This window comes from Staurois parvus, unplaced genomic scaffold, assembly GCF_062004578.1.
Source record: "Staurois parvus isolate SC_StPar_1 unplaced genomic scaffold, SC_StPar_1.0 ptg000062l, whole genome shotgun sequence".
Lineage (NCBI taxonomy): Eukaryota > Metazoa > Chordata > Amphibia > Anura > Ranidae > Staurois > Staurois parvus.
Genome location: NW_028317858.1, coordinates 260,536 through 278,496, shown reverse-complemented (window position 1 = coordinate 278,496; position 17,961 = coordinate 260,536).

The following is a 17,961-nucleotide window of genomic DNA, read 5'->3' as shown; positions in this document are numbered from 1 at the left end:
AGTAATGTTTCTGTGGCCCTAAGGAACGATTCTGTGGCCCTCAGTAACAAATCTGTGTCCCTCACTAACAATTCTGTGTCTGTCCCTAAGTAACAATTCTGTGGCCCTAAGTAACGATTCTGTGGCCCTCAGTAACAAATCTGTGTCCCTCAGTAACAATTCTGTGTCTGTCCCCAAGTAACAATTCTGTGGCCCTAAGTAACGTTTCTGTGGCCCTAAGTAACGTTTCTGTGGCCCTAAGTAACGATTCTGTGGCCCTAAGTAACGTTTCTGTGGCCCTAAGTAACGTTTCTGTGGCCCTAAGTAACGTTTCTGTGGCCCTCAGTAACGTTTCTGTGGCCCTCAGTAACGTTTCTGTGGCCCTCAGTAACGTTTCTGTGGCCCTCAGTAACAATTCTGTGGCCCTCAATAACAATTCTGTGTCTGTCCCTAAGTAACAATTCTGTGGCCCTAAGTAACGTTTCTGTGGCCCTCAGTAACAAATCTGTGGCCCTCAGTAACAAATCTGTGTCCCTCACTAACAATTCTGTGTCCCTCAGTAACAATTCTGTGTCTGTCCCTAAGTAACAATTCTGTGGCCCTAAGTAACGTTTCTGTGGCCCTAAGTAACGATTCTGTGGCCCTAAGTAACGATTCTGTGGCCCTCAGTAACAATTCTGTATCCCTCAGTAACAATTCTGTCTGTCCCTGAGTAACAATTATGTGTCCCTAAGTAACGTTTCTGTGGCCCTAAGTAACGTTTCTGTGGCCCTAAGTAACGATTCTATGGCCCTAAGTAACGTTTCTGTGGCCCTAAGTAACGATTCTGTGGCCCTCAGTAACAAATCTGTGTCCCTCAGTAACAATTTTGTGTCTGTCCCTAAGTAACAATTCTGTGGCCCTAAGTAACGTTTCTGTGGCCCTAAGTAACGATTCTGTGGCCCTCAGTAACAATTCTGTCTGTCCCTGAGTAACAATTCTGTCTGTCCCTGAGTAACAATTCTGTGTCCCTCAGTAACGTTTCTGTGTCCCTCAGTAACGTTTCTGTGGCCCTAAGTAACGATTCTGTGGCCCTAAGTAACGATTCTGTGGCCCTAAGTAACGATTCTGTGGCCCTAAGTAAGGTTTCTGTGGCCCTCAGTAACAATTCTGTGTCCCTCAATAACAATTCTGTGTCTGTCCCTAAGTAACAATTCTGTGGCCCTAAGTAACGTTTCTGTGGCCCTAAGTAACGTTTCTGTGGCCCTAAGTAACGATTCTGTGGCCCTAAGTAACGATTCTGTGGCCCTAAGTAAGGTTTCTGTGGCCTCAGTAACAATTCTGTGTCCCTCAATAACAATTCTGTGTCTGTCCCTAAGTAACAATTCTGAGGCCCTAAGTAACGTTTCTGTTGCCCTAAGTAACGATTCTGTGGCCCTCAGTAACAAATCTGTGTCCCTCACTAACAATTCTGTGTCTGTCCCTAAGTAACAATTCTGTGGCCCTAAATAACGATTCTGTGGCCCTCAGTAACAAATCTGTGTCCCTCAGTAACAATTCTGTGTCTGTCCCTAAGTAACAATTCTGTGGCCCTAAGTAACGTTTCTGTGGCCCTAATTAACGATTCTGTGGCCCTAAGTAACGTTTCTGTGGACCTAAGTAACGTTTCTGTGGCCCTCAGTAATGTTTCTGTGGCCCTCAGTAACGTTTCTGTGGCCCTCAGTAACGTTTCTGTGGCCCTCAGTAACAATTCTGTGGCCCTCAATAACAATTCTGTGTCTGTCCCTAAGTAACAATTCTGTGGCCCTAAGTAACGTTTCTGTGGCCCTCAGTAACAAATCTGTGGCCCTCAGTAACAAATCTGTGTCCCTCACTAACAATTCTGTGTCCCTCACTAACAATTCTGTGTCCCTCAGTAACAATTCTGTGGCCCTAAGTAACGTTTCTGTGGCCCTAAGTAACGATTCTGTGGCCCTAAGTAACGATTCTGTGGCCCTAAGTAACGATTCTGTGGCCCTCAGTAACAATTCTGTATCCCTCAGTAACAATTCTGTCTGTCCCTGAGTAACAATTCTGTGTCCCTAAGTAACGTTTCTGTGGCCCTAAGTAACGTTTCTGTGGCCCTAAGTAACGATTCTATGGCCCTAAGTAACGTTTCTGTGGCCCTAAGTAACGTTTCTGTGGCCCTCAGTAACAATTCTGTGTCCCTCAATAACAATTCTGTGTCTGTCCCTAAGTAACAATTCTGTGGCCCTAAGTAACGTTTCTGTGGCCCTAAGTAACGATTCTGTGGCCCTAAGTAACAAATCTGTGTCCCTCAGTAACAATTCTGTGTCCCTCAGTAACAATTCTGTGTCCCTCAGTAACAATTCTGTGTCCCTCAGTAACAATTCTGTGTCCCTCAGTAACAATTCTGTGTCTGTCCCTAAGTAACAATTCTGTGGCCCTAAGTAACGTTTCTGTGGCCCTAAGTAACGATTCTGTGGCCCTAAGTAACGATTCTGTGGCCCTCAGTAACGATTCTGTGGCCCTCAGTAACGATTCTGTATCCCTCAGTAACAATTCTGTCTGTCCCTGAGTAACAATTCTGTGTCCCTAAGTAACGTTTCTGTGGCCCTAAGTAACGTTTCTGTGGCCCTAAGTAATGTTTCTGTGGCCCTAAGTAACGATTCTGTGGCCCTAAGTAACGTTTCTGTGGCCCTAAGTAACGTTTCTGTGGCCCTCAGTAACGTTTCTGTGGCCCTCAGTAACAATTCTGTGTCCCTCAATAACAATTCTGTGTCTGTCCCTAAGTAACAATTCTGTGGCCCTAAGTAACATTTCTGTGGCCCTAAGTAACGATTCTGTGTCCCTCACTAACAATTCTGTGTCTGTCCCTAAGTAACAATTCTGTGGCCCTCAGTAACAAATCTGTGTCCCTCAGTAACAATTCTGTGTCTGTCCCCAAGTAACAATTCTGTGGCCCTAAGTAACGTTTCTGTGGCCCTAAGTAACGATTCTGTGGCCCTCAGTAACAGTTCTGTATCCCTCAGTAACAATTCTGTATCCCTCAGTAACAATTCTGTCTGTCCCTGAGTAACAATTCTGTGGCCCTAAGTAACGATTCTGTGGCCCTAAGTAACGTTTCTGTGGCCCTAAGTAACGTTTCTGTGGCCCTCAGTAACAATTCTGTGTCCCTCAATAACAATTCTGTGTCTGTCCCTAAGTAACAATTCTGTGGCCCTAAGTAACGTTTCTGTGGCCCTAAGTAACGATTCTGTGGCCCTCAGTAACAAATCTGTGTCCCTCACTAACAATTCTGTGTCTGTCCCTAAGTAACAATTCTGTGGCCCTAAGTAACGTTTCTGTGGCCCTAAGTAACGATTCTGTGGCCCTCAGTAACAAATCTGTGTCCCTCACTAACAATTCTGTGTCCCTCAGTAACAATTCTGTGTCTGTCCCTAAGTAACGTTTCTGTGGCCCTAAGTAACGATTCTGTGGCCCTCAGTAACAATTCTGTATCCCTCAGTAACAATTCTGTCTGTCCCTGAGTAACAATTCTGTGTCCCTAAGTAACGTTTCTGTGGCCCTAACTAACGATTCTGTGGCCCTAAGTAACGTTTCTGTGGCCCTATGTAACGTTTCTATGGCCCTAAGTAACGATTCTGTGGCCCTAACTAACGTTTCTGTGTCCCTAAGTAACGTTTCTCTGTCCCTAACTCTCTCCTTGCATACAGCCAGGTCTGCCTCTGTTGAATGACTGGAGGCAAATGGAGAATTCTAAAATGGCCGCCATTTATAGCTCGACCATTACACTGTGCTGGCTGGCTGCTGATTGGCTAATGCGATCACATGTCATGAATGAATGCATTATGGGTCAGCGCGCCTTGTCTGCGCGCCTTCCCAGACATCCCCGCTCCGTCGCCGCACATTTCGCCGCCATTTTAGGAAAAATTTCGATTCGCGCATCCAAAGTCTGCTTATTTTCGGATTCGACGCAAATCGAAATTTTCCTAATATTCGAAACGAATTCCACTTCGCCTACTTCGATTCGCTCATCTCTAGTCATAATCTTAAAATAGTGTTGATTAAAGTGACACTAAAGCTTAGTTTTTTTTAAATAACCAACAAGTCTATACTTACCAGCTCTGTGCAGTGATTTTGCACAGAGCAGCTCCAATCCTCTTCTTTTTGGGTCCCCGTTGGCGCTCCTGGCTTCTCTCCTTAAAGCAGTGCCCCCAAGGAAAGCTGCTCATCCTCGGGGCACTGCTTCATGCTTGTCCCTGAGTTGCTCGGCCCCGCCCTCCACTCTCTCCTCATTGACTCACTGGCTGTGATTTACAGCAGCGGGAGCCAGTGGGCTTTCCTCTGCTGTCTCAGCCAATGAGGAAGAAGAGTCCCCAGACAGCAGGGGCTGTCAAGAATATTGTTGGACAGGAGGGGGCTCAGGTAGGTATTAGGGAGGCTGCACACAGAAGGTTTTTTACCTTCATGCATAGAATACATGAAGGTAAAAAACCTTGAGCCTTTAGAACCACTAGGAATAATAAAACTCATTTCAGCGTAATTCTAAGAAGAAGAGTTATCGTGTGCAGCAAGCCATAGAGGCCAACCCAGTATCTGTTTTCTTCTCCACTTTTTCATGTTTTTATTTATTGTGGACCCTTGATGAAGATTTACACTGCCATGACATACACTGTCACCATTAATTCCCTGGTGACATTTGCAACAAGTTGTTTTTTTTTGTGAATTTCTGTTTCATACCTGGAGAGCTTGCTAGGAAGAGCACTTGCAAGTTGACAAAGGTAAGGTATTGCCTCACAATTAGCAGCAGTGTTGTGCTTGCCTTCAGTTAGGTGTTAAGTTGCTGAACAGAAGATAGCTTGGTGACAAGCTGTCCTAAGTTTTCTGTGTTAAATTGCACCAAGTCTGCAATAAAATGGCGCATCTCCTCACTCTGGTAATGTACACCATTTACAAAGCCATTTGACAGATTTCTATAAGCATTCTGTAGATTAATAAAGTGTAGAGTTGTGCCATTTTGTTGTATACCTACCACTGAGCCTAACACGCCTTCACTAGCAAGACCAGCACCAGGCAACAAGGATTAGAACCAGCCAGAGGGATACATTGGAGCATTTAAGCAGTACTTCTTCTCAGGGTTTGAATGACACCTAGCATTACAAAAGCCAGAAGGCTGAGGGCAGACAGTGAATCCCTTCATGACCCTGCTCACCATGGTACCACATGCTCTCAATGTATTAATGCATTGATGTCATCACATCAGTCCTGTTTTCTGCATTATGCAAGACTGCCCAACATGTGGAGAGGACAAAAGACCCAGGCTGTCACATGAATGGCAAAAAGAAATCAGAGAAAAGTAGGTGTAAAATAAAACGCATACCATAACATCTTGGTGGAAAGGCCTGAGGAAGGGGGGTAGAGGTAGTATGATGTCTCTGGGCTTCATACTACCCCTACCCCCCTTCCTCAGGCCTTTCCACCAAGATGTTATGGTATGCTTTTTATTTTACACCTACTTTTCTCTGATTTCTTTTTGCAGTTCAGGCTTTAACCACTTGCCCTCCAGAGAATTTACCCTCCTTCCTGACCAGGCCACATTTTGCGATACAGCACTGCATTACTTTAACTGACAATTGCGCGGTCATGCAACGCTGTACCCAAATGAAATTTATGTCCTTTTTTCCCATAAATGGAGTTTTCTTTTGGTGGTATTTGATCGCCTGTGCGGTTTTTGTTTTTTGTGCTATAAACAATAAAAGACCGACAATTTTGAAAAAAAAAATACAGTATTTTTGACGTTTTGCTATTTTAATAGCAACAAGTAAAAAATATTGTTTTTTTTTCCAAAATTGTCAGCAAAAAAATGCCCCGTAAAAATTTTTTTAAAAATCAAATTTCGTCGTAGGTTTATGCCAAAATATATTCTGCTACATGTCTTTGCTAAAACAAATCCCAATACGTGTAAATTATTTGGTTTATGTGAAAGGTATAGCGTTTACAAATAGCAGTATATATACTGGAGTTTTTATTTATTTATTTTTTTATACTAGTAATGGCAGTGATCAGCAACTTATTGTGGGACTGTGGCGGGCATTCTGACACTGGGGGGGGGAACTGACTTGGTGTCACTGACATCCCCAGTGACACCAATACAGTGATCAGTGTCAATAAAAAGAACTGACACTGTACTAATGACACTGGGCAGGAAGGGGTTAACATCCGGGGTGATCAAAGGGTTAACTCTGATGTGTGTGTGCTATGCAAAGCAACACAAAGCAGCGTGCTGGAGTTGACAGGGGAGAGATCTGTATTGTTTACATACAGACCTCTCCCCCCCCCCCCGTCAGTGATACTCTGCGATCGCTGGGTGCCGGCGGGGAATCACTGTCAGCTGAAGCCACCAATGGTGGCACTAGTAGGGCGCACATGTGCCCCCTACCTGGAAATACAAAATCATGTATATATACATAATTTTGTGCAGCCCTGCCGCCCTGTTGCAGTAGTTTTGTTGTAGGGTGGACAGGAAGCGGTTAATTGACAAAATGCACAATTAGTGCTTTTATTAAATAAGGATGTTTGTGGCATTAAAGAGCCATTAGAATAGCTTTGCATTCTCTTTGTTTACTTAGATTAGAGTGCATCAGGTTCAGTAATTCTTAATGTTTTGGGGCCATGTACCTGTAATGAATTGACTCTGCTTTGCTTCCAAGAAAAATGTGTACCGCAGTTCTTGGAACTTAGACAGTTCAAATTCCACACCCTTGAATGGTATTCTTGTGATTCCTAGAACCTGCCTAGTTTCCCCAGACTCTGTTTAAATAAATGTGGAGGTGACGTAAAATGGTATGCGATGCACTGCAGATAGTCAGGGAGCATTATTATTATTATACAGGATTTATATAGCACCAACAGTTTGCTCAGCGCTTTACAATATAATGGGAGACAATACAGCAGCAATACAGTTCAATACAAGAGGGTTAGGTCCTGCTCCATGGAGCTTACAATCTAAGAGATGACTAGTTCATAGTTTGTGAATTATAAGAACTTTTGAAAAGTGTTGAAAGACATAGGAGATTGTTCAATAAAACAATCCAAGTAGCAAAAGTAGGGATAAGCTAAACTGCCCTGGGTTCTGTTCAAGCAGGGTTCAGCAAACATCAGAGAAGTTCGGATGGCAAATCTGAGCCCCATTGAAAGTAACAGGAGCCTAATCTGTTAAATTCAAATTTTCTGGGCTAATAGGCGAGGGATAGCCAAAAAAAATAGAATGGGGATGAGCAATGCCCTGGGGAACATATATCATTGCAAAAAAATGTATTTGAAAAATCAGCTGACTCTACGTCACAGGAGTACTATAATAACTGTACTCCTGTGGCACTAGGAGCCTGTCATCGGGAGCCGCAGTTGCTTTTCTCACAACAACATGAGAATAAATATGTGGCAGGAGGTTTGGGTGCTGGAAATTATTTGCCTTCCAGCTATTGCCCATGCTGGGGTGAAAAGTGCCTGAAGACAAAAACAGGTAGTTGCTGTAAGAATAAGTCCTCATGCACATTGGACGTTTTGATAACACTGGTAACGTTAGCTGTGTAAAGTCACTTTAAAACTGGAGATTTTCAGATCTTTTTAGCGTGTTTGCATTAGCGTTTAGGGTAGTTTTTCTGCATTTTATTAGCGGGTTTTTTTACCCCCCAATTTATTTTGGGTCATAAAAAGTCCAAAAACACCGGTTTGCGGCGTTTTATCGCATTTTGCCACATTTTTCAGCGTTGGAGCATTTTTAGAGCAAAAAACTCCTCTAGAAACCCACTAGTCCTGGGGTTTTTTTACAGCCAAAAAACGCCCCAGCCAAAAAACGTTGATTACAGTCTATGTGTGCATGGACAGATAGGATAATATGCTGGGGGGTTTAATAGCTGTAGAAAAAAACATCAAAAGCCCAAAACAGCAGTTGTCAAAATGTCCAGTGTGCATGATGACTTAGGAGTGCAATCTCTATGTTAGAGACTCTGACTCCCCTTCTATAATGGCAACTAAACACATGCTAACAGTCTGTATTAGGCTACATTTAGACGTTGTGTTAAAATTGGCGCACCTCTGAAAAGAAATCCAGATTATGATCACTTTTCAGAAACATTTGGAAGGTGGTGAGGAGGCAATATGTCACATTACCTGCTTTAACCCCGTACAACAGCATGCATTGTACTCAGTTGTAGGGCATTTGTGTAGCTGTCCCAATCACTTGAAAGGGGTACATTTGTGGGCCTACTGACTATGTGATGGGGAGATAACTTTTGCAGTATATTGTAATACTCCCATTGCCTGCTTTTCCAACTAAAAGGGGACAGTTGAGGGGGTAGGGGGTAAAAAAGCAGCTCCACCACCCAACTGGAAGTCTAAATGAGCCCTTATTTTTTTACAACAGAAGAGATGACTGCCATGGCAATATGAAACGACTAAGCAAAGATATCAGTGCCCCTGTGGCCGTTGTATTGCTACTGGCAGAAACTCTTCCCTATGTAGTAAATGTTCTTAATAAAAATAGGAGATTTTTAAAAATTACATTACATTTGTACATCACTAAAACAGCCCGTAGTAAAAAGAAAAGATAGGGTTTTCTAAGGTATATTGTATGAATCATACGCAGCTTTTAAAGGTAAGGTGACTCTACAGGTTCACCTTATTAGTAATTCATTCTGACCTTTTTTTTTTTCCTTGCTGGTTTCTTTTGCCTGCAAATCTCATTTTCACTAGCTTAATCAACTTTTTAGCAACTCCAAACTCCTGTGATGCTTCCCCTAAAAATTCCCCTTTTCACTGGGCTGTTTATAATCAAGAAACTGGTTATGTTATCAAATTGTAGGTAATAAGAAAATCTGATTTATAGTCCCACTTTTTTTTTTAAGCCACATTGAAATTGAGGAAGAGGGATGGCTTAAAGTTGTTGTAAACTCTTCCATGTACCCAGTGAAGTGACTGGAGATGAAACAAATCCCCCTACAAAAGTTGTACCTGTCTATCTGCAGTCTTTTCTTCTCTACATCCATTCATAGTCCAGACTTTATAAAACTTGTCTCAACTTTCCAAAAAAGGGATGGAGAGCTGAAATTATAAACTGAAGAGCTCAGTGAGGAGAGCTCTGAGAGCTGATTGGAGGGAAGGGACACACTCCCTTCGCACAGCTCTCAGGAATAGAGCTGAGGCTGTTAATCTGCTGGAGGTCCCTCCCCTGTCACCATTTTTTTTTTGTGTCAGGAAAACGTTTCAGAAGTGATTTATGCTGAAAGCAGAGGAACAAAGCCGTAGACAGAAATGACACTTAGAGCTCTTAATTGAGACAAGTACACACTATAGAGGGATGCACTTTGTTCATATTTCATGTATGAGGGTTACAACCACTTTAAAGACTGTCAGAGATCCTAAGGAAGCCATATCTATGCAGGGTGCAGTGGTCAGGCAGTTTAGTAACAGGCAGTGAAGTGGCTTTTGTGAGGCAGGCTTCATTGAGGAGGAGATAGTGAAAGATAAGGTGGCAGTGCACTTGGATACCATGGAGGGGAGAGGAGGACAGCTCTTAGGAAAGGGCAAAAGAGTGTCAATATAAGGAATGAGGTAGAAAGCTGCTGGACAGCCATTAAAACTAGAAACTGAAAGTGGCACAGGGATACAGATTAGAGTTATCTCCAAGGCAGTCCATTTCTCAATACCTCATTCTCAGGGGGATGTGTTACCGTAGGTCTGATGCAACGCGCACCCTGACCCTTGCCCTTCTCACCAACTCGTGACAAAGGACCAGCCAATCTCACACCACGCTGTCACTTGCGTAACAATGCCACTCTCAGCTGCACCCTGCACAAAGATTTTCCAGATCGCAGGACCACAATCTATGTGCCAGCAGCCTGAGAGCGATTGTCACTGGGTTAGGTTAATTATGCAATTAACCCTTCAAACTGCCACCACCGCCTTTTTACAGAGAAGGATGAAACTCGCAAATCTTAGCAAGAACATTATGATTTTAGCATAAACGTCTGCAACACACACTGTCACCACAGACAGGGATATTCAGAACATTATTATCAGTAGCACTCTTCAAGAGACAGGGATTTTTTAGTTTGCATTAAAAGCTTTAGAGACAGTTTCAACACTTTTCAAAATAGGGTTTATTACTAAAAAGGTCAAAATGGTGCAATTTAAATATTTACAGAAAGGGATGTTACAAAGACATAAAGAGAACAGTAAAGAAACAGAGAAATAAAAGAAAGGAGTTAAGAAGGCAGAATACTTGCAAAGTCCTAGTTTTAGCAGAGTCCAATTGTCCGAGCAAAAACGTTGCCTTGGCTCTCAAGTCCGTTAAGATGTTCCTTGGTTGATGTTAAACGAGAGCTCCCTTACTAGATCCGGTCAATCTCTTTTCTATGACATCAAAGGGGTGTCGCCCAAGAACAACTGACCAGTCATCCGGTTTAGGGGATAGGTGCTAGGAGGTCACCACATTTATGACCAAGCCCCAACTACAGTTTTGCACTAATATTAATAACTGCCTGTATGTGCAGGTGGTATTCTAGCAACTGGCAGATTAATATTCAAAGTTATATTTCGAACCCAGGGATATCAAACACAGCGTACCTTTGGCACCCAGGAGGGAAGAGATTGCTTTCTCCCCTTTCCTATGTGCTAACATAGTCATATATGACCTTGATTTGTTCAGTATGATATTCCCTATTTAACTATATACCTAATATTAATGTGCCCTGTTCCTGTTGAATTCTTTAAATTATATGGGGAATTGTTACATGTGGAATAGATGTTTTATGGCACACTCAGCATTCCTAGAGCCTCAATAGCCTAACAAGTCATTTTTGATGGCTTGACTGAGTTATTATTGTTTTACAATAGGGCAGAGGAAAGTGTTTTTCATAGTTATCTTCAGGAGGAGGAAGGAGGGAGGAGGGGAGAAAGATTAATGAAATGAAAAACAAAAATGGCTGAGACCTTAACAAGATGGCTGTCGCGTACAGCTTCCATATCTCTATTGCGCATAATTGTTACAGTAGGCACCTCCTCTTTCACTTTGTTGGTAGTTTTCTGAGCAAGTTGATAGAGCTGTATAATTGAAATAGGGTGCAGAGCAAGGCTTGTACTTACCATTGCATGCCTGCTTGAGAGGAGAAGATTGAGGGCTGGTTCACATGTACAGCACTACTTTAACCACTTGTCCTCCAGAGGATTTACCCCCCCTTCCTGACCAGGCCATTTTTTGTGTTACGGTGCTGCATTACTGACAATTGCGCGGTCATGCAAAGCTGCACCCAAATGAAATTTATGTCCTTTTTTTCCCACACATTGAGCATTCTTTCGGTGGTATTTGATCGTTTGTGCGTTTTTTAATTTTTGCGCTATACAAAAAAAACTGACAATTTTGAGAAAAAAAACAATATTTTTGACTTTTTGCTATTAAACATGTGCAGTAAAAAAATTAAAAAAATCAAATTTCATCATAAATTTACACCAAAATGTATTCTGCTACGTCTTTGCTAAAAAAAACCCCTGTTATCAACAATTAGGAAAAATATAGATATAAAGGGAATAAATGTTGGAAAGACAGAACATAAGATAGCCGCATTTGCGGACGATTTATTATTCTATGTTGGAAACCCGAGGATAACACTTCCTAACCTAATGAAAACACTGAAGGAATATGGGGAAATGTCAAATCTAAAAATTAACCCGAGCAAAACAGAGATATTAAATATAAACCTTCCAAAAAGTGAAAAAGAAAATATACAGAGAGAGTTTCCCTTTATATGGAAAAATAGAGAAATAAAGTACCTGGGGGTAAAACTTACTCCCTCACAGAAGAATCTTTATAAAGCTAATTATATCCCAATGTTAAACGAAATCAGAGAGGAATTGAGGAAAATGGGTGGAGGAAATCCTTCCTGGTTGGGTCGTATCAATCTGATAAAAATGGTAATTCTCCCTAAGATACTGTATAAATTCCAGATGATACCCATTAATCTTCCAGAGGTGTATTTTAGGACAATTAAGCGAATGGTAACTAAATATATATGGAAAAATAAAAAACCTAGGATATCATATGAAGTGCTAAGCAGAAATAAAGAAAAAGGAGGGTTGGGAGTACCGGACTTCAAAAGATATCATAGGGCCTTTCTTCTTTCCCTTCCCTATACCTCTTCTCTCATACAAGATGTCAGTTTTAAAACTCCCTATCCCCAGTCCCACCCCTCTTCTCTCCCTCCCCTCCCCCTCCCCTCCCTCCCCCATTATAAACCCCTCCCCCCTTCCCCCTCCCCCCTGGTAGGCTTTTTATTTGCCTATAAATCATTTGTGGAAAGAATCCCACTTTTGATTCCTATCTGGGGGCTCAGCTCCGTCCATGTGCCGCTCACCTTCCCCCCCTCCTCCCCGGTATCCCTCTATTTGCTCTCTGTTTTCTCTTCTAACTAGCTGCCATTCCTCTTTTCCCAACATATATAACTCTCTCTCCTCCTCTTCCCATCCCGGTATCGCTATTCTCTGCAGTTCAAATTTGTTACAAAAGTCTTTCATATCTTCAGGGGATCTCAAAAAAGCTGTGACTCCATCTTTCCAACCGATTAAGCATGCTGATTGACCCCATCTATATTGCACATTCTGTTTCTTCAACAATTCCAATAATGGTTTCAATGATCTCTTTCTTCTCAGTGTCTCAGCTGCTATGTCTGCAAAAATTTGAATATTTTTCCCTCCATAATTGATATTCGTTCTTCCTTTAATCTTCTTCCATATCTCATCCTTATCTCTATAATTATGGAACCGAACGATTATATCTCTTGATTTTTCTGGGCCTTTTTCTTGTTGAAACTTTCCTATCCTGTACACTCCATCCACTTTATACATTTCCGCACCAGATCTATCCATTATGGCGTTCAAAATTTTTCCTGTGGTCTCCTTTAGGTCTTCCCCCTGTTGCAGCTCTGGGACTCCTCTTATTCTAATGTTATTTCTCCTGTCCCTATTTTCTTGATCCTCCATCATATAAAGCAGTCTTTTTTGTTCCTTCCGAGTATCTATTATCAGTTTTTCTAATTTTGGGATAATTTGGGTGTGGGATTTAACTGTTTCCTCCGTTTCTTCCACTCTAGTTAACAACTGTCCCATTTCATTCCGAATTATCCCCATCTCTTGCTTTATGGATTTTTCTAAGTTTTTAAACATCTCCGCCATTTCCTTTTTATTTGGTATTTGCAGTTCTTTTTCAGTTTCTCCCAACTCCATACTTTCCAGTGTTTGTTGGCTATTGTTAGCTGGTCCCAGGGAAGATCTTAAGCTATTATCTTATTTCCAGTTCACTCCTATCACTTATTTCCTGGGATTTTACTGGAGTTAATTTCCCTTGCGACGTGTATTTTTTTATTGTTCCAGTTTGGGAGTTCTTGGGCATACTTCCTTTACTATTTTTCCCTTTCATATCACATATAGGATTTTTAGAGCTTTCTCAAGATTCTGGGGTATATACTTAAACTGTCACTGCTTTCTTCAGACCCTCTCTGGGAATTCCCTTCTTATTCTTTATGTTGGATGTCAGATAGTCAGTAGCACAGATTGAAAAGCTAACACTTGGGGAGACCCGCAGCTCTCACTCACCCTCCTCTATGAAGCAGCTTCCGAGTTGCAGTCCTGAGTTGCCCTTTCTCCTGCAGCCGTGTCCTCCTCTTCCAGGGCATTCCCTTGGGTCTCTTTGTCCTCCTCTGCATATACCCCGAGAAATCCCTGGAGACAGCTCTGCAATGGATGTCAGCGCTTCCCCTGCCTCCTAGGATGCCGGCCGGTCTCTTCCTCTCCCAGCTGTACACCGCGGCAGCCCACGTGGTATCGCCACTCCTCCTTGTCGCCCGGCAACCTCACACTCTCTCTCCAGGATCACCGCAGGCAGACTTCATGGGGGAAGACAGACTCGACTTCTCCGCTCCCCGGCCGACAGCCGCATCACCGCCGGGATCTCCCCTCTCACCAGGTCAGTCTCCAGCCGCCCTCCGACTCAGCTAGTCAGTCCCTCGGGACAAATTAGGAAGGATAGGTGGGGGAGGCTATGGGAGAGTTCCTATTCTCCGCTCTCCTGTGCCGCCATGTTCGGGCTCCGCCCCCGTGATGTGCTGCGCCCCCAATCCTTACCTGAGCCCCCTTCGATCCCGTCTGTCATGTTTGACATATCTATGATATCAGGGCTGTAGATTTTTTTTTTTTCTGGGGGGGTTCAGCTCGCAACTGAGCTGCATTTTTACTGCTCCCCCCACCACACACCAACTTCTCCCCCTTGAAGGAAGGAGGGGAGTGGTGGAAGGAATGAAGGGGCGGGTGGAAAGAAGGAAGGGAGGGATGGGTGGAAGGGTAGATGGAAGGAAGGGAGGGGTGGGTTGAGGGAAGGAAGGGAGGGGAGGGTGGAAGGAAGGAAGGGGTGGATGGAAGGAAGGAAGGGGTGGATGGAAGGGAGGGGTGAGTGGAAGGGAGGAAGGGAAGGGTGGGTTGAAGGAAGGAAGGGGTGAATGAAAGGCAGGAAGGAGTGGATGTAAAGAAGGAAGGAAGGAAAGGAGGTGTGGGTGGAAGAAAAGAAGGGTGGGTGGAAGGAAGGAAGGGGTGAAAGGAAGGGAGGGGGGGTGGAAGGAAGGAAGGGGTGGGTGGAAGGAAGAAAGGGTGGGTGGAAGGAAAAGAGGGAGGGGGGGTGGAAGGAAGGAAGGGATGGGTGGGTTAAAGAAAGGGAGAAAGGGGTGGGTTCAAGGAACAGGTGGGTGAAAGGAAGGGAGGGGTGAGTGAAAGAAAGGAAGAGTGGCTGGAAGGAAGGGTGGGAGGAAGAAAGGGAGGGGTGGGTGGAAGGGAGGGGTGTCTGGAAGGGAGGGGTGGGTGGAAGCAAGGGAGGGAGGGGTGGAAGGAAGGGAGGGAGGGGTGGGTTAAAGAAAGGGAGAAAGGGGTGGGTTCAAGGAACAGGTGGGTGAAAGGAAGGGAGGGGTGAGTGAAAGAAAGGAAGAGTGGCTGGAAGGAAGGGTGGGAGGAAGAAAGGGAGGGGTGGGTGGAAGGGAGGGGTGTCTGGAAGGGAGGGGTGGGTGGAAGCAAGGGAGGGAGGGGTGGAAGGTAGGGAGGGGTGGGAGGGTGGAAGGAAGGAAGGGAGGGGTGGAAGCAAGGAAAGGAGGGGTGGGTGGAAGGAAGGAAAGGAGGGGTGGGTGGGTGAAAGGAAGGAAAGGAGGGGTGGGTGGAAGGAAGGAAAGGAGGAGTTTGTGGAAGGAAGGGTTCAGCTTGCAACTGAGCTGCATTTTTACAACTCCCCCCCACATCAACTTCTCCCCCTTGAAGGAAGGAAGGGAGTGGTGGAAGGAAGGAAGGGAGCAGTGGGTGGAAGGAAGGAAGGGTAGGTGGAAGGAAGTAAGGGTGGAAGGAAGGAAGGAAGGAAGGGAGGGAGGGGGGGAAGAAAGGGAGGGGTGGGTGGAAGGAAGGAAGTGTTTTTTTCGACCACTTTAAATTAATTTATATGTCCTTAAAAGAGAAATATTGGATATTTTTTTCCCCCCAATTATACTTACCTAGATGGATACAGCATCAATCCAATGCTGTATCTGTCCTCTGTCGGCTCTAAGTGTGAGAACTCAGTGGTCACATTATTATTATACAGGATTTATATAGTGCCAACAGTTTGCTCAGCGCTTTACAATATAACGGGAGACAATACAGCAACAATACAGTTCAATACAAGAGGGATAGGAGGGCCCTGCTCCTTGGAGCCTACAATCTAGGAGATGACCGCTGATCGCCGACTTCTCACAGTTGCTCTGAGCCGAGAGCAGTGACTATCACTACTGTTTGCTCTGCTCCCCCGCCTGCATTCATTGGATCGCAGGGCTTTGGAGGGGAAGGGAGTGGCTGGCTCAGACTCAGCACATCACTGAGAGGCTGAGTCGGGTGCCGATCCAGACTCTGGGGTGGATCCCGACTTTAAAGTATGCTTGGACCAGTTGAGTGACGTCAGCCGACAGTGGTCACAGGTCACAGAAGTGCAGAACGAACTGTACTCCTGTGATCCACAGTAGAAGTACAGCCAAAAGAACTTTGGCTGTACTTCTCCTTTAATGTGTGACTCATTTTAGTGGTTTTATTTTATTTTATTCATTTAGATTTTTATTTCATTTTTATTTCTTTATTTTCATTGTATTTTATATGTGTTTTAGGATAATTTATTTGTTTTTATCTTTTCGTAAAAGGTGGCCATGTGATCTGTCCTTTATTAGTGTATAACGCATATAGGGAGCCTACTCGTGACATCATGCCATGGCCATCTTACTATCCGCTGTTCTGCTGGCTTGTGTACATGCGCTCCTGTTTGGCACTTAGAAAAGTGCCTTATCCTGTAAGTGTATTTTATATTGATGGCCAGTATTAAAGGTTGAAACGTAGAATACTAGTGGTTCTTTTTTGCTTTTACCTGAATTTATTCCCATGCTCAGGGTTCGGTGGTGAGAATAGAAGAATATTCATAAACACCAGAAGATTAAACCGCAAAAGGGGCAAGCACCATTGTTCGCTTTTTGGTGGAGGCATGATTCGACACTTGAGTTTTTTGTTTATAAGCTATCACTTCGAAGCATTGCGGTGGACCTATACTTATAGTTCATATGGACTGTATTGTATTATTATTATTGTATACCATTGTGGACTTTATTTATACAATGTACAGTTGCAAGAAAAAGTATGTGAACCCCTTGGGATTACGTGGAGTTTTGCATGAATTGGGCATAAAATGTACTCTGAACGTCATCTAAGTCACAACAATAGAAGAACACAGTCTGCTGAACATAAAACTACACAAACATTAGATGTTGCCATTGTTTAATTGCACATAACATGTAAACATTCACAGTGCAGGGAGGAAAAAGTATGTGAGGCCCTAGCCTAATGACTTCTCCCAGAGCTAATTGGAGCCAGGAGTGAGCCAACCTTGACTCCAATCAGTGTGATGATATTGGATGTGTTGCTGACAGCTGTCCTGCCCTTAAAAAACACACACCTGTTTTGGGTTTACTGGTTTCAAGAAGCACTGTCTGATGTGAACCATGCCTCGCAGAAAAGAGCTCTCAGAAGACCTACGATCAAGAATTGTTGACTTGCATGAAGCTGGAAAGGGTTACAAAAGTATCTCCAAAAGCCTTGATGTTCATGTGTCCACGGTAAGACAGACTGTCTACAAATGGAGAAAGTTTAGCACTGATGCTACTCTCCCTAGGCGTGGTCATCCTGTAAAAATGACTGCAAGAGCACAGCGCAGAATGCTGCATGAGGTAAAGAAGAATCCCAGAGTGTCAGCTAAAGACCTACAGAAATCTCTGGCACATGCTAACATTTTTGTTGACACATCTACAATAAGGAAAACATTAAACAAGAATGGAGTACATGGGAGGACACCACGGAGGAAGCCATTGCTGTCCAAAAAGAATATTGCAGCACGTTTGAAGTTTGCAAAAGAGCACCTGGATGTTCCACAGCACTACTGGCAAAATATACTGTGGACAGATGAAACCAAGATTGAGTTGTTTGGGAAGAACACACAACACTATGTGTGGAGAAAAAAAGGCACAGCACACCAACATCAAAACCTCATCCCCACTGTAAAACATGGCGGAGGGAGCATCATGGTTTGGGGCTGCTTTGCTGCCTCAGGGCCTGGACGGATTGTTGTCATTGATGGGAAAATGAATTCCAGAGTTTATCAAGACATTTTGCAGGAAAACGTACGACCATTTGTCCGCCAACTGAAGCTCCGCAGAGGATGGGTGATGCAACAGGACAATGACCCAAAGCATACAAGTAATTCAACAAAACAATGGCTGCAACAGCACAGAATACGCCTTCTGGAGTGGCCCAGAGTCCTGACCTCAACCCGATTGAAATGCTGTGGCATGACCTTAAGAGAGCGATTCACACCAGACATCCCAAGAATATTGCTACACTGAAACA